The following is a 27,088-nucleotide window of genomic DNA, read 5'->3' as shown; positions in this document are numbered from 1 at the left end:
AGGTAAAGGTCAAATGGGCATTATCCAAGAAATATCTGGCCATAGTGTGCCTGTCTGCACATTCCCGCTTGAAGACTTCATTGCTAGTCTTTCTACGGTAAAAAATTGAGAGCGCTGGAGTCTGCTGCATTGGATAAATGAGAAAGCTTTTGCGTTTGAACATCAGCAACTTTTTTGCAATTCATCGTTGTCTAACATCAGTACACATCTCCAACACACTTTGCCGTCGTACACACCACAACGCGTTCCGCCGACACGCTCTGCCGACACGTCCTGTACGCGCCACTCACGAGACAAGAAATGCTTTCGCATTAAAATCATTGACGCCAACATACTAACTCATCTGTCGCGTGAATTACATTCATTCTCGCTTCCTTTTAAGAGTGCTATGCTTCACTATGTAGCTAATTATATCCCAATGAAACAAACACAAGAGAGTCTTAAGAATCAGTAGGTGACATCTGAAGTCATCCATGCTAAACGGCCTGTAAAACAGCTTCGACAGGGTAACGAAATAACCCGAAACAAGCCACAACCTTGAAGCGCTATTCTTATGGAGTGGAGGCGAAAACTAAAATTTTCGAAACAATACTACTCCGGTATGACCTTTCAGCCGCCGCGGTGGCTCAGTGGTTATGGCGCTCGGCTGCTTACCAGAAAGACGCGGGTTAGATCCCGGCCACGGCGGTCGAATTTCGATGGAGGCGAAATTCTAAAGGGACGTGTACTGTTCAATATCAGTGCACACTTAAAGAACCCCATGTGGTCGAAATTTGTGGAGCCCTTCGCTACAGCGTCCTTCATAGCCTGAATCGCTCTGGGACGTTAAACCCCCATAAACCATAAAGAGTAAGACCTTTCCTAACTTTCTGAAAAATAGCCCAAAGTGACTCTGGAAACATATACGTAGTACCCAGCCGAGCCGAAATCAACCAAACTAATCAAAGAAAATAGAACTATGATTGCGAATAAAAACGATTTCTTTCAGTAAGTTTTCGCAAAAGACAGTTGTGCACTGCCACCTATCCCATGGCCTTGTAGTGCCTCATTCTTTTATCTGTTAATAATAATGGACGTCAAAATTCTCACTGTTCTCCGCAACATCAACACAAAAAGCAAACGGACTTGCTGGAATTCCGAATGAATTCCTCAAAAAATATGCTAAATGGTGCACCAAATATGTGGCGCACATTTTTCGTATGTCACTATGAACTGCTAATCTACTGCATGACTAGAAAAAAGCTAAATAAATCCGCTTGACACGACAGGCGACAGAAAAAATTTTACATAATTCAGGCCAAAATCATTCACTTGAACTTTAATAGTAAAGCATATAATTTTCATACGCATAACTATGTTTCCCGAACGCGAAAACTTGCTATTGCCTCAGCAGTACGGTTTTAAGGCGAAAGTCATTCTAATGGCTCATACTCCCGGTCGAGATCCTGTCCGTCCGTTACATCGCCAACCGGAAGTCACGACAACGGAATTGACGTCATACCGTCCGTGCATCTGTTACGCTCTACAACTCGATAAGAAAAGAAAATTTGTGCACGATTGGATTCGAACCCCCATCCTTCCGTTCCGCAGCCGAGCGTGCTAACGACTACGTTACTTCCTGCCAACGCATATGTCGTTCTCCTTGTCTAGGACGCCAGGGAGTGTTTTCGGAAAAGCGTCGAATCAGACGGATGCCTCCCAAACGCCCCCAGTGTCTCCAGCATTTAAGATTCACAAACAATTGCGTTCTTAATTAACATCTTAACCACACATCAGTGACACAAGCAGCAACACCGCGCTAAAGGCTTTCGCCTCACCGCACTTTAGGTCAACAAAGTGCCCCGCTGAAATTTTTTCGAGTTGGCTTTTCAACCATCCCTCAGCTAACAGAGGTTGCTCATGACCTTCCTCTTAGTATTATTAACAGTTCTTAAATTGAGAAGATTTAACTTGACTTATGTAAAACTTGTTTGCAGATCTCACAACGAGCTAATTAAAAATTAGATCACGTTATGATGAATGGAGAAGATCCTGCCTGGATAACCGATATTTCAACACATCGCTCCCAGTGTATTACGTTCGACTATATGCCATCTGATGTCCCTGTCGCATCTGGTATTCTGGAATGCTTGGCTGTCGGCCCCGTGCTGTTCTTGATCTCTTTTAATGATATACCAGTAATATAAACTCTAAAACTAAAATCTTTCTGGATGATTGTGTTATATACTATAAAGAAATTAACAGCTTTAAGGGCCACCTAGTTCTTTCTCAATCTCTTGACCGGAGCCGGGTGGTGGTCCTAGTGGCAAATGTCTATTACTGTTAGTAAGCGAGTGATCATGAAAATAACAAGAAAAAGCAACCTCCTCCCCTTAACTTCACCTATACCGTTAATGGCTTACCTGTTTCGAAGGCTGATGAAAAGAAATTTTTAGCAACTTTAATATCAAACCTTGAGTAGAAAACACGCAAAACTGATATTACCACAACAGCGCTACGCGAGCTATTTCATCTCATAGACCCTTAAATCTCGCTCAAATAAAAATTAAACTCCGGGTCCACAAAACAACTCTGAACCAATTCTGGAATAGGCTAACAAAATTTTATCTTCATATACATAAACTAGCATAGCTAAACTTGAAGGCGTGCAGAGAAAAGTAGCAAGGTTCATTCTCAGCAAACATCTTCGTACTGACCTCACGTGTCTTAACTTTCTCATACCTTAACACATTGTCGACGAGAGCACAATAAGCTTGACCAAAATTCTGCTTTCTTCCTCTGCATCGTCAGTATAAAATTGATATCGCCCACCACAATTCATATTCGCAATCCAGAAAAACGTGCGGCCAACACGAACATGCGATAACCGAGTATTCTTTTTCTACCGAGACAGCTACTTAATGTTGCCCCGAATAATCAGGCAATGGAATGAACTAAACTTGTAAATAGGAAAGACAAGTTCATTATCCGCTTCATTTCACAGCTAGAACTAATCACAAGGAAATTTAAACGCTTTTATCTTTGTTCCCAATTTTCTTTTATGGCTCACTAACAATATGTACAATTTAAATTAAATACATCTGTTATAGTTATATGACATTTCCTGTTTTGTTGCTGTCCACGATGTGCCCTTGCTGTCATTCATTTTTTTGCTTTGCTTTATATTGCATTCTGTATACTTAATTACTTGCATTTTGCTAAATTCCTTTGCATTTTTCTTAATCGTGTCGCACGAACGTGTACTTACATGCGAAAAATAAATACCTGTTTTGCCTGCCAGTTAGGGCCTTGGTCGAAAGTGGTGGGATTGTAAAATAAATGATAAACAAACTTAATCTAAAAGAAAAACAAATCCCACTCGTCAGCTTCTGACGCGTCCCATAGCACGTAATATGCTGAGAACTAGCGACATATCTGCGAATGAAAACGCTACCATGCAAGAGGGTGCAAGCGTACGTAGACGCAGTTGGCGTGAACATCGTTTTTGCACTGGGGATCCTATGCTAGAATTGATGCGATGAGGACAAATAAACCAACCTCGCCTTATTCTTCAGGGTGTTCTGCGCGCGCAAAGGCTTATAAGAAGAGAGCAATGGAACTGTACCTCCCGCACCACACGCACTTTAGAAGTCAACTCTGGTAGAATTACATACTTGGCAATATTCTTACGGCAGGATCTGCCAGTGGAAATAAATTGTTAACTGTTACGCAGGCTGAATTAGGGGAACCTAAAAGATGCAGGTATTTAAATTCTCTAAGCTATAAATAATAAAGAGAAGGCAGTGCTTTGTTAACGTCTAAACAAAAAAATGCGTAGCATTAATTGTCATCTCCAGATTGGACCCTCATTTAATAACTGTGCTATCTGTTAACTGCATTGGTGTCATCCCTGAGCGGCTCATAAATAAAAACTGAGGAATCGGGGAAAACAAATAATGAATTTTGACATGTTTTGAGGAGATTGGAATGAATATCTACGAAATAAAGGGGGGATGGCAAAAATGAACTAATTTAAACGTAATAATATTAAATAAATAAATTTTTATAGAAGAGTAAACGGACAGGAGACGTAACACAAAATCTCCCGGTCTCAATAACATACCTGTGAAGAAGCTCACACACCAGCTTATGGACATGCCCTTTGACGGTTGCACCGAGAGAGAGGAGGACGGGAAGAGTAAACGGCAGCCCTAATCGAGCGAGAGGATTTTGAAAAAACTGAATTCTCTGCCGTGCAAACTGCTGGCAGGATAGGATGAAATGATCTAATTATTCAATTCCCCCTCCCCTTTACGTACATAGGTACGACGGCGTGAACCCACAACGCATAAAGATTAATACGAGGAATCCTGCAGCCTAATTGCGTCATGGAAATGTCACAGTGCCTTTAAGCACATGAACGAACGTTCCATGGGAATTTTAAGTGTTCCTAGTCCGCTGTAGCAAGGATAGGTTTGGTTTGGTTTATGAGGGTTTAACGTCCCAAAGCGACTCAGGCTATGAGGGACGCCGTAGTGAAAGGGTCCGGAACTTTCGACCACCTGGGGTTCTTTAACGTGCACTGACATCGCACAGTACACAGGCTTCTAGAATTCCGCCTCCATCGAAATTCGACCGCCGCGGCCGGGATCGAACCCGCGTCTTTCGGGCCAGCAGCCGAGCGCCAGCTGTAGCAAGGGTAGGCTCATGGCTTAGGTCCTGGTGTAGTTGGAAACGTTCGTAACGGGACACAGTCATCAGGGTAAGGTTTGGAACGACGTGGACAACAGGACCATTGATGGCTAATTTCGCTAAGAAATCGGCCATCGAATTTGAAGTAGTACCATAGTGCCCTGGAATCCGCTGAAAATGCACTTCTTGCAGATGAAGGGGCTCAAGGACATTAGAGATCGGTACACGAGACTAGTCCACGAGCTTTCAAGCGCTGCCAAGACTGAGAGGCAGCCCGAGAGAATGATTACATGAGCATGTAGCGGGGAACTATTTTAATGGCCAAACCGATAGCGAGACATTCAGCAGCGAAAATTGGCATATAATCTGGGACCCGGGCAGAATAACAAAGCATCATTTTATTTTCTTCTTTTTAGAGTAAAAACTGTTCTACAACCCTCAGTTCCATTTTAGTTCAAACTACAACTCGTTAATCTAGAATAATACCACTATGTCGATCATCAGGAAACTATTTTATTGCAAAAGAACTATGCGCACTATTGCAAATTATTCATATCACTCACACACGGAACCTGGTTTAAGCGCCTTTTATTTACAACCCGGATCACCACAGGAAAAAAGACACTAATTTTATTGGGCATTTATTAGATTTGACATTGAATTCTTGTATTATTTTAACACACGTCACAGAGAGGCATGGTATATTTCTTACGGACGTTTTAACTACCGGTATGAACTGTTGCTTCACACTATGGATTCTTTACTAAATCCATTAGAAAATGAATAGGTACTCATGTATTATGTTTTGTGGGCTTTTTGTATATTCCTTATTTATGTAATTTCTGCTTTTGTCATATCCCCTACATACACGTGGAGGTGGAGATGAGGTGGATACATACACATAGAATGCTTTATCCTGTTTTTCATCGCAGCAACATCCGCTGCCAATGAAACCTAACATTTATTCTGTATTATTTTCTGTATCAATGTTATTCTTAAGACGCCATTGCTTGTAGTATGAAATACAGTGTTATATTTTTCCCGCTTGCATTATTTCATTCCTGTATTGTTGTTGTGGAATGGAATGTCATTTTAGTAGAGGTAACGGGCCTAGTGGAGCTGAATTTTCTTTAGTTTTTTTTTTACTTCTGCCATGTATACATGTATGGATGCGAATAAACAAGCGATTCAAAATCTAATTGACATAACCGTCTAATTCAGAACGGTTGTTGCCGGTCGCAACCCAGGCGGTCTTTCAGTTTTTTTTCTTTCATTTTGATCTTTATCCTTAAATCCTAAAATCTTCCAGGTCGAGTCGCACAGGACTACATTCATTGCGGACTCGCAGCTTATTCTGAGAGTGGCCTGTAACTGGTTTCTCTGTTCCATACAAATTCGGCGCTTTTCACATAGCAGCTCGGGTGCTATTTATGTTCTCTCTCACGAACGCGGTAAATCGTATTCCTTAAAACACTAAGCTTGGTCGCATGTTTTTGGAAATACTGGCGGAGGAAGCTTTTGTAACTCGTAATATTATTTTTTTCTTCGTTTCTAGCGTCTATGCATATTAAAAAAAGTGATCCTCTGATTCCTCCGGCACTCATTTGGCAACTCTACATTTCAGAATTTCAGAATTAATACGGTCAGACACTTTGTTCAAACCTTTGTTCATGCCGGAATAAGTAAATTCTATGGTGTTTTGTTGTTGCGGTCGCGCAGAACACTTAGGCAGATGTTTATTTTTCTGAAAGGATTGACCAGCCGCGCCTGAAAGAATTAGGAAATGCGGCTTAGGGCAAGTAACCACTATAAACGTAAATACTTTCCGCCACAAAATGCCTCATCTAAGAATGGCGTTTAATGTGTCCATTGATTGTTTTTCCTACTTTTATACTCCTATCCCCCAGCCTCATTTAACTAGTGCCGCTGATACGTTCATATCATTCCTAATATTTCAAAGCCAGAAGACAAGGGCAGAAGGGTAATATGGCCGCATTTTTGCTGATGTGTTTACTGAGTGCTGCAAGCCCTTTTGGACCTTGTCATAAAAGGCTTCACAATGCATTACACGTACGAAAAGCACTGAAAGAAATTGAAGACCCAAAACAGATGCTTGATGACGCCAATCTTCTATAGTCTCAATGGAGTCTATGTTACTTCACGCCATCATAGGTAACGCATCCCATTCAGTTATGGCGCGAGGGAAGAAGGAGTATTTAATAACTTAGTTGTGGCGGCGAATGGGGCAAGTGAATCAGAGTAACGATGTCTCGTTAACCGTGTCGCGGAGAAATGCTTAATACGGGAATCTGGGCGCATTGACAACTTGCGGTGTTTTGGAAGGAAAATGAATTCTTGATCTACGAATTTTTCAACTTGTATTATTTGAATCCTGTGTTCCCGCACTGCGGCATTTGAAGAGTCCTTTGGAAGTTTTTTGAAAAAAATTATTCAAATAGCCTTGCGTTGGATTATTTCAAGTGCTTGAAGGTTAGCTTCGCAAATTGGTTTCAAACTACGCATGCGTATTCTAACTTGGATCTGATTAATGATGAATAGGCTTAAAATTTTAGGTCTACAGTTTGATTCTTCAGTTTATATATCGGATTAGCATTTCTACGGCACACTGAAAAAGAAAAAAGCTAATCTACTTGTTTTTTTTTTTGTTTTACATGCCACATGAGTCTTGCTGCAGAAAAATTGCTTCAAATTTTGTGTTCTAGGAAAGCCTAATCAATTCAATTCTGAAGTAGTCAGCCGCTCCATTTAGAACTTTTATACACTGATCCCTTGGTGACTTTCCACTTTGACCTTTCATCAGGTCACAACCCGCTTGTTTCTTGTCGAACTTTCTGTATAAACTCTCTGGATCAATGACAGTGTTATTACATTTTATGTGTTTATTTTTTCTACTATTGTTTACACTAAGTATTTCGTTTTGTACATCTTTTTCGCAATTATGCATGCTCCGATATATTACTGGTCCCTACTTTCGCTACTTGATATTGGTTTATAATGACCACTTATCTAATTTTATACCTTGAGCACTGAATAGCTTTCCTTTTAAAACGGAGCAATAAAATTTAACCCTTTTACTTCAAAATTATCAGGAAACAGTCTGATAACTGTGTTATTACTGTCAGCATAAATGTGATGCCATTTGCATGTGCTAAACCTGCTGCGCTGCTTCGCCGATACATTCCCTTGTATGTAGGCGAGATTGTAGCCTACATTCCTTGACTACAGCCTTTCTTCAATAAGTTTCATAGTGTAATCATGAAGCATTGTGATAGACGGCATTGTATTGCAAACCTTTAGCTTTCACGCTGTCCAATTTCTTGCCCATTCCCAACTTTTTTATGTTTGCCTTATATTTCTCTGATTAGCTCCATAGTAGCAAGGACGTCACCTATGAGTGCATTCTACGAGAGTTGCGAGCTTACGATGTCTAGTGTACCGATAATACTCTGGCAGCCAATATATAGGTCTGCTCTCTACGTATACCGCTGCTAAATACTGTTCACGCACAAACAAGTGCCATCGTGTGACTGTTCTTCCCACGCCTCATCATCTCAACAACATTTATTATAATTGTTCTCTTATACCATTTCTTACATCTACTGTGATCTATATTTCTCATAGTCTAATTAAATTGTTCTTTAGCATTCTTGACAATCAAAGAGGAATCACTGCTTCAAGTTACTCACAGCAACAGCATTATATTTCTTCTCGAAATGATCATAAAATGAACATTCGCCCATACTATGCTGCACTGATTTGTTTAAACAATCATTCCGCGCACTATAAACGATTGGAACGTATTACCAGAAGATTTAGTTTTCCGCAAAACTTTGGATTTGTTTTATAAAGTTTCGTGCTCTTTATGTATTGCCCTAGTGGCGCTGCGGGAATTGTATACGAATAAAGAAATAATGAAAGAAATATATATATATATATATATATATATATATATATATATATATATATATATATATATATATATATATATATATATATATATATATATATATATATATATAAGACAAGGCAAATGAAGTGAGGGGCTCGTTTGACAAACATATTAAGGAAGCCAACAGTCACCGAAACCAAGGTGCATAGGGGAATGTTTCTATTTTTTTATATATCTAGGGCCAATCAATTAGTTTAAAGAAAATTACTTATCAAGCAGCAGAAAAAACAACTATGCCGCCGGTGGGATCCGAACCCACCACCTCCGAATATCGCGTCCGGTGCTCTTACCAACTGAGCTGCGGCGACGGTTGTCCAATCTGCTGCTTTCGTGGGTATTTATATTTTTGCGTGTAATCGAACCTTGAGAGTGTTCACCAGCGCCAACCTCGTCAATAACGGTGGACGTAGCACGTCCTGTAATACCGCAAGTGTGACGTAGAACGTCATCTAACGGCGAAGGTGGAAACTGTGCGAGAACCCTCTTATGCTACCTATGGCATCACGACTGCCAGAACCGAGACCCCCGTTAAGCTATTAGCAGACAAGGCAAATGAAGTGAGGGGCTCGTTTGACAAACATATTAAGGAAGCCAACAGTCACCGAAACCAAGGTGCATAGGGGAATGTTTCTATTTTTTTTATATATCTAGGGCCAATCAATTATTTTAAAGAAAATTAATTATCAAGCAGCAGAAAAAACAACCATGCCGCCGGTGGGATCCGAACCCACGACCTCCGAATATCGCGTCCGGTACTGTTACCAACTGAGCTACGGCGACGGTTGTCCAATCTGCTGCTTTCGTGGGTATTTATATTTTTGCGTGTAAGCGAACCTTGAGAGTGTTCATTTATATATATATATATATATATATATATATATATATATATATATATATATATATATATATATATATATATATATATATATATATATATATATATATATATATATATATATATACTATCTATAATTATTTCAAGTGGTTAGGTTGATTAAGGGTTAGTCTTATCGACTATGTCTCCGGAAAATAAGTTCACTTTATCACATTGTCAGTTTCCAAGCTAGCCTGAGAAAAAAATGAACCTGATCTAGAAGAAAAGTAATAATCTAATCAACAAAAAATTTCTAATATTTTCTTACCACTTGCTGTGCTTCTGGTCATCGGGCGCAATTTCGTGAATTAGTGTGTTAGCAATTTCGCATGTTTTGTTTGCACAGTGATTACGAACCTTACAAGCCTTTTATTTTTTTTCTGAGGTCCTGTGAGTGGTAGCTTTTTTTCTGTACTAGCCTCATTATTATTTTTTTTATACCAGGAGCCTGATTATTATTGTGCAAAGCCACACATGACTTCAATCAACTTTTTTCGCTAGAAAGTTATGAAGAACAAAAGGAGCTATGTCCTGCCCGCTTCATCCGAGGACCGGAGACTGTCAGAGCGAAAACATCGTGTAATGAAGTGTAATGAAATGTAATTAGTGTAATGAAGTAGGCCAAGATCAAAGCTTTTTTAAATGAAAAATTACGAAACAAATAAGTCTAAACCATGTGACCGTCAGTGATAAAAATGAGTTGACAGATATCCGGTGTTCCAATCCCACGTTCAATTAGATGTTTTTCGGAAAGGCATGTTTCGTAATTTTCTAGGATCTCGCTCTCTAGTGGCTTTTTATGAAATTAGGACAAAAGCCTTCACCGCCTTTTCACCTTGTTATCGTGCGTGTTTCGAAAGATGGTAGTACCGCTGTTCGCGTTGTCAAAGTTAGCTTTTTTCCATTTTTCTGTTTCGCTCATATTGCTTCCTTACGTCGTATTAATGGTAGAAACGCATACGTTCGCATCAGTTAAATATAAGGCTACTGACGCATTGTGGAAAATTGCTGTGCATGAGCCCGTAAGAGCAAAAACACACGACTGCACCTTCGACGGCTTGGTCTAGTAGTAACTTGACTTAATACCGAGGCCAATGTTTAATCGCCAGTGTTGTAACATGTGTCGCCCCTTCTATTGTTCATATAGCGCGACGTGTTTATGCACATAACGTGATCGACGCACCTACCGTCACTTTTAAGTAGAGTACTCTACTTAAAAGTGACGACTACAGCTGTTCAGCAACAGAAACCTTTCGGACGTCGTCTACCTTTCTCGGACGTCATATTTAATTGTGAGGCAACAGCATATTGCAAGATACTCTTATGAACATATAGATAGAAAGGGTCTAACCTTCTGATGCGTTGCAAAACCTTGCTTTTTAAGTAAGTCCTGCGCTAACACCGAGTAGTTAAGACTGCAATAGAAAACCAAGAGGCTGTGTTTTTAACAACTGTTAGGCAGCTGTGGAATATTGTAAGGCGCTGTTATGAGCATATTGGTAGGAATGATCTAATCTTTCCATACGTCGCACAATCTTGCTTTTAAAATTTGTCCTGCGCCGAAAAAAAAAAACAATGCGGTGCGTTTCTGACAATGATTGTAATGCAACTGTAATATATTCTGCCACAATTTTATGAGCATATTTATGGAAATGGTCTAATGTTCCGATGGGCAGCCCTATCTTGCTTTTAAAGTAAACGTTTGTCCTGTGCTAACACCGAGTAGTTAAGACTGCCTTAGAAAACCAACGTAGTGCGTTTTTGACAATAAAAAAACTACAAATGTCCCGAAGAGGAAGATCTGCACATATATTGATTTTTATGGCGCAATTTTACGATATTCGGAAGAATTGTGTTCATAAACAACTGCGCGTTGAAAAATTGCCTTTGCTCAGAATTTCTTGGTAAGAAGGCATTTCAAGTGAGGTCCTGTATAGCATAGTGTAATATTACTATTGAATGAAGCCTACTCATTCAAACGCGCGCTCTTTTTAAGTTGCTCATCTAACTTTGCTTATACTGAGCTAAAGTTCTTGGGTAACGTCGTTAGTTACGAGGGAGTTCGGCCGGACCCAGACACAACCAAAGGTATTGCCAATTTTCCTCCACCGCAGAACCAAAAAGCAGTCCGTCGCTTTCTAGGATTATGTGCCTACTGCCGACGCTTTGTCAAAGATTTCGCTCGAATCGCCGAGCCCTTGACGCGTTTCACAACGACAGACACGCCTTTCACGTGGGAGGCCCCTCAAAAACAAGCATTTGAAACTTTTCAACGCCATCTGCAAGCACCTCCAGTTCTGGCTCACTTCGACAAAAACGCAGATACGGAGCTTCACACTCACGCAAGCAACGTAGGCCTGGGTGCCGTGCTGGTTCAAATCCACTGCAGTCAAGAACGAGTCATCGCTTTGCCTCACGCTGAAGCTAACCACTCGACAACTGAGAAAGAGTGTCTCGCGATAGTGTGGGCGACGTCGAAATTTCGACCTTACCTTTATGGAAAACGTTTTTGTACTGTAGTTACGGACCATCATGCCTTGTATTGGCTTGCGACCCTCAAAGATCCGTCAGCCCGCCTAGTCAGATGGAGTCTGCGCCTCCGAGAATACGAGATGACAGTGGCGTACAAGTGCGGCCGGATGCACTCGGAAGCCGATTGCCTCTCGCGCACCTCGGTCGATTCCCCAACGGAGGATGGTAACTACGACCACCATATCACCTTAAATGCGATCAGTGCAACGAGCCTCGCTGAAAAACAATACGCCGATGCGGAACTTCGGCACCTCATGAAGTTTCTTAACGGCACCCTACCGACTGTCCCGAAGGCTTTCAAGCGCTCAGTAGCGTCACTCTGCGTTCGCCATGGTGTCCTCGTGAAGAAAAATTTCGCCGCAAACAATCAGCAATACCTTATTGTCATACCGATGAACCTCCGTGACGAAATATTTCATGCTTCACACGATGAACCGACTTCCGGACATATAGGTGTAGCCCGCGTGCTTGCAATGATCAAAGAGAATTATTACTGGTCCAGCCTTCAGTCGGACGTTGCACACTACGTCAGAACGTGCCGAGGCTGTCAGTGTCGCAAAGTGCCTTAAACTAAGCCAGCTGGATTCTTGACGCCTATAGCACCACCATCGCGGCCTTTCCAGCAGATCGGGATGGACATGCAGGGCCCATTCCCTCTTTCTCCTTCGGGGAACAAGTGGGTGATCGTGGCAACTGACTACCTGACACGATACGCGGAAACATCAGATCTGCCAAGCGCCACAATCCTCGATGTGGCAAAATTTTTCATCCATCAGATCGTTTTGCGTCACGGTGCATCGGAGATCCTAGTCACCGACAGGGGTAGAGCCTCCACGGCTGACCCCCTATAGCAGATTTTACGCCACAGTCATACAAACCACCGAAAGACTACATCCTACCACCCTCAAATACAATACGGCCGTACAGGAAACGACAAACATGCCACCGTTCCGTCTCGTTTATGGCCGCGACGTAACGACAATGCTGGACGCCATGTTACCGCATGTGGACAACATCGACCCGAATGCGGATCTTCACACCTTCCTGCACCTCGCTGAAGAGGCTCGTCAGCTGGCCAGAGTGCGGATTCTCGACCAACAATACCGAGATGCCCAACGCTATAACCTCCGACGCCGTGATGATCGGTACACATCACGAGACCGTGTGTGAGTCTGGTTTCCCCTTCGCCGACGCGGACTCAGCGAAAAGCTCCTCTGCCGGTATTTTGGACCCTACAAAATGATCAGGCCAATTGGAGACCTCAACTACGAAGTCGTTCCTGACGGCTTTCAGAAGTCTCGGCGATCCCTGCACCCTGAAGTGGAGCACGGTTTTCATCTCAAGCCATACTACGAGCGGTAGAGCTGGACTTTCGCGCGCACATCATGCTTCACTTTAGTGAACTTTTTTTAAACACACATGCTACGCATCGGGACGATGGTATTTCTTCCCGGGGAGGCACTGGCACGGCGCAATCCGCATGTTCCCCTAGCGCTGACCTGAAGCAAGCGCCGCCTCAAAAAGAGGAAGTGAAAGTGACAGCGATCTGGAGCTGTGGTCAAGACGTTCGCCGAAGCCCGCCGCTGTTTCTTGTGAACTGTGATCGCCCTCATTCACGCGTGACAATATTAGCCGCTTTCCCGTTGAAAGTTATTAGACAGTTAAATCATAGGTGTTAAAAATTGCTAGTCCAGCTTTTTAAATGGCAAACATTTTATATGGTAAAAAGCACTAAATCATAGATATCTCGTTACCCCGGATCTGCAAATCCAGTATATTTTTCTTAGCATATAGTTGAGCATTGGATTCTTAATTATGTGGAAGGTTTATTTCGAGTAATTACAATGGCATCCACTTTTGCGGCTGATTAGTGCAACTCAGTCACTCGCAGAGCATGCCCCTATTCCTTTAGCCTGCCTAACCATACGTCGCTTGGCACTGTCTTTACATCGCCTCTGTCCTTACCTCGCCTGGTCCGCCGCGGTGGCTGAGTGGTTATGGCGCTCGGCTGCTGGCCCGAAAGACGCGGGCTCGATCCCGGCCGCGGCGGTCGAATTTCGATGGAGGCGAAATTCTAGAGGCCCGTGTGCTGTGCGATGTCAGGACACGCTAAAGAACCCCAGGGGGTCGAAATTTCCGGAGCACTTCACTACGGCATCTCTCATAGCCTGAGTCGCTTTGGGAGGTTAAAGCCCCACAAACCATCTTACCTCGCCTTATTCATCTTTTCCTCCACAGCGCTGTTCGGGTGTCTACCCATTACCAGGAATTTGGGACAACCCTGAGGCACCACGTGGCCACCCACGTGGCGCATCGCTTTCTGGCTGCCCAATTTCTGGTAATGGTGGCTGAGAAAGTAATATATAGCACCTATATTTTCCTCTTAACCAGGTATTATTATTAATATTATTTTAAGAAAATTGAAATGCTGGCTGTTCGTACCATTTATAATATTTAGGTGACGAGCGAAACTCACGCTCGGCAATTTCACAACTTCCAAAGACAGTACCTTTGATTAAGTGGTTCATTACCGGCATCTGCGGGGGTGTTGAACCATAGTTTTAATTACTCGATGGACAGTCCTGTGGTCTACATTTTGCCTTCCGGTTTTAAAAGACCTGTTTTAAAAGACTTGCTTCGACGTGTTTTTCACAGTGAATGCAGCCGCGATCCATACTTATCCGAACCCGTTGTTGTTGTCTATTTCAAACTAAAACGGCCCACCGCTGTTAACGGCAACACAGCAGCATATCATTGTACTATATATATACAAGGTTCTCTTTATAGCGTCACCAATGGTTAAAAAACCACAGTATGTGCTTGTCGCAGTCATTCCGCCGAAACAATATTGTTGGCGGTCACATCAATACTTTAGAAGCCTGCCACCGGGATTAATTTGACAAAATGAATGTTCACATATAAGATATTGAATATACGTGAAATTCCATCTGCGAGTCCTAGAGCGTGCACGAAAAAAAAAACATGAATGGCGGAATTAATTCAAAAAGAGGGCCACCCGCAACTTTTTTTCTGCACTCGAAAGTAAATGCGGGAAACCCTACAGGAACATTCAACTGCAGCCGCTCGCATCCTGTCAGTGGCTGCTCTGGCGGCGCGAACCAGTGCTCCAATTAACCAGAAATTATAATAAATGCATTTATACCAGTCTTTATTGGCAGCTATAAGTGTTGTTCGCGCACTGTGTGAGTCCCCATTTTTTTTTTCGGTAAAAAGTTCAGCCTAAAAGCCCTCCGAAGTGTTTCCCCCCAAAAAAGACAGTTTGCCTGGGCAGGCGCTGTATGTGATCAACAAGGAGTTATTTTATTTTTGTTCTCAATACCTCCTCTGCAATTTGCATCTCCTGGAAGCCGTATACTAAGGGTTCGCAAACAAGGCGGCTGACGGGAACACTGCAAACAGTTTGTCATAACGGTCGGCAGCACACACTGGCGTTTGCTCATGATCCAGGACCTGCGCTCCGAACTTGTGCATAATTAGTGAGCGCGAAGGTGCGAAAGCGGGGGGGGGGGGAGGGGGAGATGATGTACAGCTTACCGAAGGGACACATGCGTGGTGCAGCTGGAAGTTTAAAGGAAGGAAACAAGTAGAGCAAGTTTTCTTGCCAAAGCCTATTTCTAATTAGCCCAACTTTTTCCCCAAATTAATGAGGCGTGATATGTACGTCACATTCTGTAGGGCATACTACTAGAAGTATTTTAGACGGATGCCAGCAAACCAATGCAAAGCAAACCGAGCAGGAGTGCAATACACGTTTGTTTGTTTGTTTGTTTGCATAAAGCGAAACGGTAACGCTTGAGCGCCAGAAAAGTCTTCACGAAAAAAAACGGCATGAATAGAAAATCTAGTTGCTCTGAAGTGAAAACAAACCCCATTTTGGGATCGCCTGATATGATGTTTTTTTTTTTTAGCTGCAGAAAAGCGGCTGGTTGCAATGAAATTCTTTTCATATCCTGAATAAAGAAATTGACGCTTGCCCTTCATATTTAAAACGAAGATCGACAAGACAACTTCTAGGACGTGTTGGTAATGGTTTTCCACAACTACAGTGCACTTGACGACACAGTGCTGTGTCCTTCCTTACTGTAGAAGAAAGGTAAGCTGGGCTAGTCAGTAAGGATTAATAACTGAAGAAGCTACACGCAAAAGACGTTGTAATTTCTTCTGTGTCTCGTCAAGTGCGCTGTAGTTATGGAGTACTTAAAAAAGAAACCAAATCAATGTTGGAGTTAAATTAAGTGCAAGAAAAAAGCAATCTCTCTATACCTGCACTTGTGTATAAGGGTGTTCCTTTAGGAGACGACCTAGCGAAAGCAAAGTTTTAACCACTTTTTGGCTGCGTATTTTGCCCAATGTCTGCAATATGAAGCGCCAAAATACTGCTCACCTAAGTGTAGCTGCAACGGAAGATACATCTGTAGACGAAAACAGTACTAGTTAATTTCTCAACCGATTAGCCGCTTCAAAGCCCGTAGATCTAGACAGATTGTCTGGTGATATTTTAAGCTTGTACTTGTACGGTGCTTGTACGGTGTACGGTGCTTGTAAGAATAGCACTGTTCTTGAAAGAGATATTTAAAAAATCCTCCACCTACGTACCACTTTCTTGATGACTGCAAGCTGACGTGTGTTGTGTCATTTCATGACTGCAGACCTCGTGAGCTTGCAACTATTTTAAGGCTTATCTACTTCACAAATACTACCGCGATCAAAATATTGCGGGGCACGTGTTCACGGAAAAAGGTTTTGCTACAGCTCTACCTCGCTACGCAGTCGCTTGGCATTGTTGCCAGCGGCGAGACCATGCACGTCCCCTCATACATTGACACATTTCAGGGGACTGAATTACGTGAGTGTGTTGAAATAATTTTTCCCTCCTACTCTGTCCCATAAACTTCAGGTCTTCACAGTACAGTTTCTAAAACGTTTGAACGCATACTATATACTAATGCTATGGCACATATCGGCCTCAACTCATTGCTAAATCCAAATTAATACGGGTAGCGGCGATGGCTCTCGTGTTACGCAGGTAACAGACTTTCTTTATGAAGTATGCCCTAAACTAGAATGTTACCGTACAATATAATATGCCTGTATATATTTTAGAAAATTGTTTGATCCCTCCAATGAAAACTTACCCATTTCCAAGTTGCACTGCTTTAATCTCACTGTAAAAGCTACTGAGCGAATTTCCGCGCGCTTAACTTCAAGAGCAAGGGTTTCTCGTCAGCGCACCTTTCTGTAGCCCCATCAATTTCACGTCAGGCGCACCCTGGGAACCGGTGGTGGGTCCACTGCTTTCCTGATTTATGCAGTTTCTACTGCCGAGAACCTATTTTCTTGCATATTAGTTCTTGAAGATGACCGTATTGTGCATACCGAAGTAAAATGTGTTGAAGACCACTTTTTGTTGAGAGAAAACCTAGATAAAATATTTGTGTGGTGGCAGGAGTGGAACATCCAGCTGAACTTTCATAAATCTGTACACATGCGCTTTGCAAAAATGAATTATGCGGTTAAAATGGCTTACACTTTCAATTCTGTCCCTCTAGAAACTGTGCAAGAAAGCAAATATTTACATATCTAACTAAGGTTATTTTTTGTTTGGTCCACCATGCCAATTACACTATTAATGAACCTTTTAAAACACTAGGTTTTCTCAGTCACAACACTAAGTTGATCGGGCAAAGCGCGAAACATTTCTTGTACAAAACGCACCTCAGCTCAGTCCTTCAATACTTAATTGAATTTATTTTCACAACGCCACTTGGGAGGGTCGAGGATAAAAGCTGTGAGAGCAGCTTGACGAGTCTATCGACCCCTACAGTCCGTGGCAGCAAACAGCAATGTAGGAAAATAAGTACTCATACAAAGCATACACAGATCGATACAAGTCAGCCACTCCTACACTGTGGGGCAGCAGACGGTAATGAGAAAAAAAATGAAAAAATGAAGACACATATGCACACACACGAGCACACACAAAACATCAGTGATGGAGCAGTTTAAATGTAGTTGCAGAAGTCATATAGGTTTTAAAAGTGATTTGCGCGAAAATTCAGCAATATTCGCATAAACAGTATTGAGTGTGTTCAAAGTACATGTTTCAACATACCAGTGTTCAGGGTGTCTGCTGTGAAACTGGTCAGTGTTAATACGAAGGTCTGCTAAGCGGCGGAGGTGGTTGGGGTCTCTAACTAGGTCAGTTCTGTATGCGTCAAGCAGTCTTAAGTGGTAAAGGTAAGACATTTTTACTATACTATAGTGATCGAAAAACTCGGCTGTGTGGGTGAATAAAGTCGTTTCTTATTGCACGTAACTTTTTTCTGAAGCAGAAAAATCTAGCGCTTATTAATTTGAGTGGTATAGTTCCACACACAAGCTGGAAGTAATTCAAGTAAGACAGGTACGTATACTGATACAACAAGAAAGTTACATTACATAGAAAAAGACGTCTATGCCGATTTATAATACCTGCGATACGATAAACCTTAGTTATTACTGGGGTTTGCAAGGTAATCCTAGCTCAGCTGACTCGTAAAATGGACACCTAACACACTAATGCTTTCTAAAGCATCAATTCGCTCTTAGCCGAAATGCAGATCAGGTACAGAGGCAAGAACCTTATTTTTGGGAGGAAAAAACACAAAGTTTATGTTTTAGTCGGAATAATTTTAAGAAAATTCGTAAGTGACCAGTTTATCAGATTGTTTAAAGACAGATTTACATTGTTAATTATGTCAACAACACCCTTAGATGAAAACAGATGAGGTACGTCGTCTGCATACGTAATACACTTAGCACTTCCACACGTGGTAACAATGTCATCAGCATAAATGTTAAAAGGAAGAGGCCAAGGATGTTTCCTTGGGTAACACCCGCTTTAATTGGTCTGACTGATGACTTGTGGTTATGTCTTGGGGTATGAAGCCGCCGACTGCGAGCGAAAAAAATCCGAAAAGTGCAAAGCTTGGCATGTTTGCATGATCTCAACAATTACAGCAGAGGAATGTCATGACATGTCAGTAGAGAAGCGTTCCCTAGGTTGGCACCCTTAATAGTCAAGGAGAAAAACGCAGCGATTCAAACTTTCGTCCTATATTTACCACAAAAGAACTCGTATTCATAGTGATAACTACCTCATCCAGCCACAATAGAATATCAGCACTGCAATCACGCATACAGGCCACAGGAATACAAAAGTAACGATAATGTCTTTCAGTCGCCCTTTTTGTCCCTAAATCTGGTTACTCCTTGAATAGGGAGAAATAATTGCAAGCAAGTTATGGTTTTCAGGTCTCTGCACCGGGGAAGGGGGCGAGAAAAAGAAAGACGTATCATAGGTGATGATGGGCGCACAAGTGCGAATGTACACAATCACTTTGTGGCACTCTAGATCGCCTTCCGATGTTGATGTTGAACCCAATGATGTATTTGTGACAGCATTGTCTGATGTGCTCCAATCGTAGAAGCCTGCTTTCACGTCCCCTTTAGCTATTGTATTCTCCCCCACTGACTTCAGATGGTGTGGGTGTAAGATTATATGAATAAAAATAAATAAATAAATAAATAAATAAATAAATGAATATCAAGTGTAAAGAATCTTTTGTCAAGCATGGATGTAATTTTTTTATTTGCATTGCACAGGCTGTTGACACCAAGATACGTATCCCAAATGTCATGAATTATCATAGAGTGTACGCGACAAGAAATACTATCTTGTACAGCTCTTAATCATTAAGCCTGCCCTATCTGGTTCCCTTTTTTGCTTTGCTGGTTCATTGCTAAACAGCATGATTAGTGTATCACTCTCTAAGATGCGGCAGCCTCGGGAAACAAAGTTCCCAGTAAATAGCCAACCATGATATCCCTTATTTCCGGAAAAACCTACAGTAACACAAAATGCTCAGTTTCGTAAGAGTATAATGCACTGCAAGGCTAATGCTTCAAGAAGAAGCCGAAGTGATCCTGGTCCTAGCTTCTAAAATCTGACGTTACAAAATGAAGCATTTTATGTGCATCTCTTGCAAAGTATCGAACAAGTCCGAACACTATTTGCTTTACAGGAACTAAAACCTATTTTGTTCGCATATTTCAGTTTTAATCCTGTCTCTGTCTCTATCAGCCTTTTGCTTGTGGTAAACTCCTATGTCCCTCTCGAAAAAACACTGGTGTCCTGTGCCCGCTGATACTTAAGGACTAAGGCTGCTACTCTCCATTTTTTCATGGTGATTATGCAAAGCTGCTCTCAGCAACCACATTAGATATTTAGTGCATCCTTTCAGCGTTGTGTTCCAGATCAAAAAGAGTGAAAAGAAACACCGTCAGGAGCTTTATTTTATATATGGTTGGCTGTGACAGGACATTATTGAATTAGGTCTCTCGAGAGGACGACAGCCTTGTCCGCTGTTTGACTACATTAAGAAGCAGCGTATTGCGTTAGCTGAAAATATAAAGGCTGAAGTTAGACAGCAGCAAGAATGGCTAAAGTTCGAGGCTCTTCTTCTCTGAAATAGCAAGTAAATATTTATTAACGCGATGGATGGAGCAGCCGCCCATTTTCAGGGAGCGGAATAAAGGGTAATTTCAACTTCAGGACGCCAAAATGACGCTACTGAAGGAAAGAGCTGTATGTCAAATCCGAGTGACGCTACTCAGGAAGCTCTCTAGAAAACTGCTGCACGTGTTCAACATTTTGCTAAAGGCATCTGTTAGTGCAGCTTAGTCCGCGCAAAAGAACGTGCACAAGTTTTCCCCACCTAGGAGTGGCAGAAACTTTCTTAAAGCGAACTCACAAATGCTCTATAACCCGTGTTTACTTGCAGAAATTTAGACAGGGCATCATTTCCCGGGGAAAACAGGATGAACTGAACACGCTGTAGCATCTAGCCTGGTCCATCCAGTGTCGTGTGACACCCAAGCCAAGGAAGAGCAAAGTTGCAAGTGCCTCTGGTGGAGCGAAATTCGGCACACCTTTCAACTTTTGAAACAAGTCCATTCGAGTGGCAACGCGCCCAGAGTTCTTGGACGTACAGCAACAAGCGCCATCAGGTGGCCGGCAGTAGCGAATACGGCGTAACTAAACAAGGATGCTTTAAACCCAGAATTTTCAGAAAACTGCAGGTTCCGGAGTGATTCTGAGTGAACATGGGGATTATCATGGCCACCATAGCCCTCCTGTGAAAAATGTGACCTATAAAATTCTTCCTGCGCTCACACCAACTCTTAGTGCTACAGCGCTATTCCGATGGATAAACCCCGAGAAAGATCTTACGATACTGGTAATCTTGCGTAGTTTGTGGGTTTGTGCCAAGTGAAACTAATAAATAAAACTAAATCAAATAAATATCCGCGACTGCGATTCGAACCAGCGGTGGCGCGAACAAATTAGCTTCGCTGGCCACTGCGCAAGAGGACTAGGCTGTCGCCGCAGCCGAACAAGCCTCGTGTTAAACTGCGACACACTCTCGCGCTGTGCACTGCACATCGTCTTCATCAACTAATACCACTATCAAAATAATGTTCGCGCTTTGAGCTATGTAGCGGTGGTGACAGAAAGATGTGGGCTGCATGCGTTGGCGTGGACAATATTACTGCAGAAGCGCTGCACTGGAGCATAGGTCACCGGCGTACATTGGTTAAACTGGCATTAACGATGAAAAAGTTGAAGACGCGCATAACTGGCTCCCTGGGTCAGTGGACACCTCAATCGCTCTTTCAGGTTCGTGGCGGAGGTGTCCACCTGCAAAAAGCTGCTTTCGCACAATATTTCATGCTTAGCAATGCTAAACAGCCAGCTACGTTTTTCGGACGGCCATAGAAATTAAATAGGATGTACCGAACATTCGAAATTCCAGCTTTGATTCTAAGTTTCGAGCGCCACGCGGCACGTGGTGGCAGCAGTTCAAACTAGAAGCGTTTGTCCAGCTTTCCTGCAAGTGATGACGTTTACGCACTGCGAGCAGGTGGAATGCGCTATGGGTGTCAATTAGTTCTGGTCACTTGAATTGGCTCAGTACAGTATACAAAGCGCACAGATCCAGCAGCAGGCATGAAGGCCGCCAAAACGATTTCAAAAGCTGTTGCAAACCCACCCTAAGAATTGTTAAGTTAATTGCGGGAATAAGACCTGTCCCATTAACCACCAAACGCCTGTCCTTCATCAGCCGCAGCCAGCCTATCCTAGCAAGACTTAATTTTGTAAATGTCACGCGGTAGTGCAGTGTTTCATGGATAATTGTGGCCCCATATTATGCGCTAGACATGTCTCTGCGTTTCGCCACTAGACTGCCTCTGAGCACGCCATTAGCTCGGCATGGCGTGGGGGGAAGCTGTACAAGCATCGACTTCGATCCACACACTTCTAGAGCGCTCGAAAGTGGCGTCAACTCTTCCCCTCAATAGAACACGTCGTCGGCCCCTGGTTTCGGTGTGGATTTTTTTCAAGAGAGCTGCCGAATGTTGAGACTTCATGCTTTCGCGTGCGGTGACTCGCTGCAGTGCGCTCTGTTCGCTGTCAGAGACGCGTCTCTAACGGGTGGCCAAGTTATCACAGGACACGCAGCTAGCATGGCCTGTCGACGGTTCCCTTGTCACTGGTAGCAAACGCAGGACAGAGCAAGTGGCGACTATTAGGACGCAAAACACAGCAAGCCAATGCATTCAGCACGTTCACGGAAGCAAGCTTTTTCGAACTCGAAATCCAACTGCAGGTGACGCTGACGAACACCCTTTCCATGTCTGTAGACGCCTTCAGTAATGCACTGTTCATTCTGATGAGCATTACTTGAAAGTGCACAATTATCGCTCATTCGAAATCCGTCTCATCCAGCTCCCTGAACATCCAGCTCTCTAACCTCGCCTGTCCGCTAGAACGGGCTGAGGCACTCATACTGAATCGCTAATCGTCCAGACATAATACGGAGACCAACGAGAAGAAAAAAGGGGGGTTTCTAAGAAGCTTGTCGTACATACATGACACTGTCTGAAAGCATGAAATGCTTTGTGGTTCAGAGAGCTGTAGTGTCATGTTAAATCACTGTAACGTCCGCCACTGTGCACTTCCTTGATGGCTATATGCAGGCCTTTCTGCGCCACACATATATTTGTAAACTTATTGCAATCAAAAGTGCGCGCACTGCGCACGCTAATGAGCGAATTGTTCGTGGAGCGACGCCGAAGCGCGTCGTCGACCAAAATGTGCTCGTGGCGGGCTCTCTCATTGGCCAACTCCGATTCGCTGGGCATCCCGTCTTCAGCGTCACGGCGCTATTCTTTGTTCGCCCACAAGGAAAATTTCAGCAAGCTTACTGGAGGGCAGCACTGTCACACGCAACGACTCTCAAAGCCCGCCGCACAATGCTTACAGGGGTACTGGAATTGAGACTGAAAGTAGACTTTTTATTTTTGGTAGCCCTATCACTTTTCAATATTTGTGGGTCCTTTAATGACGGGCAGGAGCAGGTTTGTTCAATATTTCGGCAAGTTTTTGTGGAGAATTTAAAGAAGCTTTCAATGGCCAACAGATGCGATGAAAGAACATGAAACAAATACAGTTAAAAAAAGAGATGACAATGTTGTTATGGTGGTGATTTGCTTTTGATGACGCAAGAGCACTTAGTCAAATGTCGCTAAGGCTAGCGCATTTTAGGTCTGCGCCAGATGGAATTCATTTTTTCCTAAAGATTTCAATCGAGGGAAACTGAGCGCCGGGCTAGACGGGCAATTTATGCATTACCTGAGGGCTACATAAAGCTGACACCCCGGCATTGGCACCCGGATTTCGACTGATACATATACATACCCAGCATTCGCACAAAACAAGGCCCGTTCAAAAATTGAATTTTTTTTTAAAGCATGGCAGCTCTTGCCGAGATATCTTGTGAGGCACTAGACTATGAATAAAAGCTTCTTGCGAGTCCTGTCTATGATGTCTATCAGAGTCATGTCTATCAGTCCGATTAACTTGTCATTTTCTTAATTTTTTTACGAGAAGGTCGACCCTCCAAAGGTCCGCGATGGCCGTGCTGGAGCTTATAGGGAGTTTGCACGAAAGCCGGCGGCGCTATGCATTCTGGGTAGTCCGCCATTTTGTCGTCCTTGGTAGCAGCCGACGCAGGAAGTGCACGTTGGTTTTTACGCTCGCGTAGTACGTGCGTGCAACAGTCCTGGCGTTATGGTGTACTGTGCTGTTGTGGGCTGCACCAGCAGAACCCAAAGCAAAGCGCAGAAACTGAAGACAGGACAGGTCGACTGCCGTACAGGCCGTACTGCAGGCACATACAGGTCACTACCGCGGATTTGTGCTGGCCACAGCCGGTCGATGCCCCGTCTCGATCACTGAGGCAAAGAATTGTTGCCATTCTGCGGCCGTCGGCGCCGGCACTGTTGGTCGTGGGTATGGTTTCGGCGCACAGTCTGCGCCCTCGGATTTGTCGTTAAGGCGGCGTTTTTTCATGGCCGACGACGACAGGTCCATTTTCGACACCGGGCGCACACCAATCGTCTTGACGGTGGCCGGCAGCCAGGCGTTGGGGCCGTCTGTGCAGGATTGTTCTTGACGTGCGCGCACACCACACTCCACATAAAATAGCAGGGCAGCAACATGCGAGCAGGCCTCTCCGTTGCCGGCCATGCAGGTACAGTGAGCCGACACAATGTGACCGTCGCTTTCTGCGAGGACCCACACGTCCACAGGTGGCTTATTCAAACTTTGCGAGTGGTTCACCTGGGCGCAAATGACAACGGCGACGAAAGGAATTAGTACTTCACGAAAAAAAAAGGTTTTATGTCCTTACCTGTGTTTTGAGTATCACTGTGTCAGCTACGACCGTTTTCATGCATGGCTCGCGTACTCATCCACTTGTGAGGAAGTTGTGCCCTTCCATAGCTTTTCTGGCCTTAAGCTGCTGCCGAGTAACAAAACTAGTTCTCAGAACTAGAAATTCGTGAATATCGGCGATGTCGACGGGCGGCCACAAGTTGAAATCGACAGTGCAGTCATCCGCGCGTAGCGTGAATGGGTCCACGCCGCACTGTTTTGTTTTCTCCTCGTAGCGCGCCCGGTCTTTCGGGCACAGAGTCGACACGTAGGTCTCTGACGAAACTGCCAACATCTTCAAAGCACGCCGGGGTGGCAAATATGCAACCCCTTGTTAGTTTTGATGACCGTAGAAGACGATACGGCACTCGGACAAAAACACTGCTGCCTGGCCTGGGTGCGTCGGCTGCTAACAAGGTCGACAAAATGGCGGACTACCCAGAATGCATAGCGCCGCCGGCTTTTGTGCATACTCCCTATAGAAACGTTGTTAATTAGCAGCATATGCTGGGGCAAGCTGAGGGCGAAGCGCGGTGCATAATGTCCGTACGCTGTGCATTTGTTCTGAGTAATTTTGTCATTACGATTAAGCTAAGTGCAGATTAATTTGCTTGCTTGTGTGTGGAGAGAATATAGGGACATTACTACTTTAAGTGGCTACAAAGTATAGTGCTACGACATCAAGTGGAAAAAATAAATAAAAATTCTGATATGGTGACCACCCAACAAAGGTTTAATCGTTTGGTTTCAGCTTACTGAAACTTCACAGGAACGTGTTCACAATGACTACAGCGATAATCCAGCAGGCAACGCTTACTAATTAAATCACATAAGCTGGCAATGTTTGGCCATAAATCTCAACATCTCATCGTCAGCCGCGCGCTACCTATTTTCTGTTCGGTCCTCTAGACGTTTCTTGATTAGAGATGTAAATTGTTGAAAACGATATTTTGTTCGCGCACAGCATTTTAATATAGGTCAACCTTAATACAGCGATATATCCTTTTACTATAGCGTAAGTGCAGCAATCATGCTGGGAGGTGCTGTCTCTCTTTCGAACTAAGGGACACGGAAGAGAAGCGGCGTTAAAAGTGAAATAAACATAAGCTGAAAGGTATTTCGCGCAAAACAAGCTCAAGCACTGACCGCAGCAAAACCACAGACGACTGCGCTCCGTAGTGACTCGTCTGACTGCCTGCTTAGCGAAGGGGAATTTGCGGCTCGCCAGTTTTCTTCATAGCTCGGTTTCGCTTCTCTCTTTCTCATTGCAGTCGCGCGTTTGATTCGCTCGGCTCAGCTTGGCTTGTAGCTGGGCCTCCTTATTTTTTTCTTCAGTTTTCCTCCGTTGTTTTCTTCAGAGAGCACCAGGGGCTTACTAAAAGGAGCCCTGGAAGTACGAAAGCTCTCAGGCGCCCTCTTAGTGCCGCCATGCAAATGTGCGCAGTACGAAACTGCTATCTGCCATGCGCCGATCACTTCGCGCTACGGATGAGCAATTTGCATTTTGGTTAGCGGATCTCCGGAGTGCCGACTCGAAGTTCGAAATCGAGTGCCGCTATCTACCCGTTTGGCAGCCCGCAGTCGACGGCAAAAGAAACGGAAGCAGGGGGAGAGGAAGAACGAGCGGAAGGGAGGAAAGAAGGAATGGACGGAAAGAGAAAACTTTGAGGGCGATTAAACAAGCAAAAATGCAGGTCCGCATCACAAATCTGCATCGCAAATCTCCTTTCCGATTGAGCATCTTTGCGGAAACAGCCAGGAGAGTAACGCTCACGCAGCGATATTTCCTGTGAGCCGACTCGGGAACTTAGGCGCGCGCCCGCCCAACTAATCTGAGACGCCTTTTCTGACGAGCGCAAACAGAGATACGGCACGAAGACGAAGCTCTGCGAACGAAGGAAACAAGAGAGGACGGTGAAGTTATGTATATATCGCACCTGCACACCAGGCAAATCTGCATTTGAACGCTGTTCCGGCGCGGAGGTGTCTCTTTTTTTCCCTCTAAAGAGTTAGGAAGCAACGGTGGCTCTAGCGACGCCTTTAAAGCATTTATATTGGAGGCGACAGCGGACAGCAGGTGCTCCTCAAAGATGACTTCTCCTTATCGGCTGCAGCGTCTGTCCAAGCGTCTGGAACTAACGCACTGAAAGCGGAAATCGCGGTTTGCTCGGCATAGAGGCGCGACTGCGAGCGCGGATTTCAG

General features: G+C 43.7%; 1 protein-coding gene across 1 annotated transcript in view; it reads right to left on the bottom strand.

Annotated features, from left to right (window-relative positions):
• LOC144114181 (thyrotropin-releasing hormone receptor-like) overlaps window positions 1–27,088 on the bottom strand; it is a 297,562-nt gene that overhangs the window by 11,460 nt on the left and 259,014 nt on the right. The gene's annotated exons all lie outside the window — the stretch shown is intronic.

This window comes from Amblyomma americanum, chromosome 1 (assembly GCF_052857255.1).
Source record: "Amblyomma americanum isolate KBUSLIRL-KWMA chromosome 1, ASM5285725v1, whole genome shotgun sequence".
Taxonomy (NCBI): Eukaryota; Metazoa; Arthropoda; class Arachnida; order Ixodida; family Ixodidae; genus Amblyomma; species Amblyomma americanum.
This window is presented reverse-complemented; position numbering and strand designations above follow the sequence as displayed.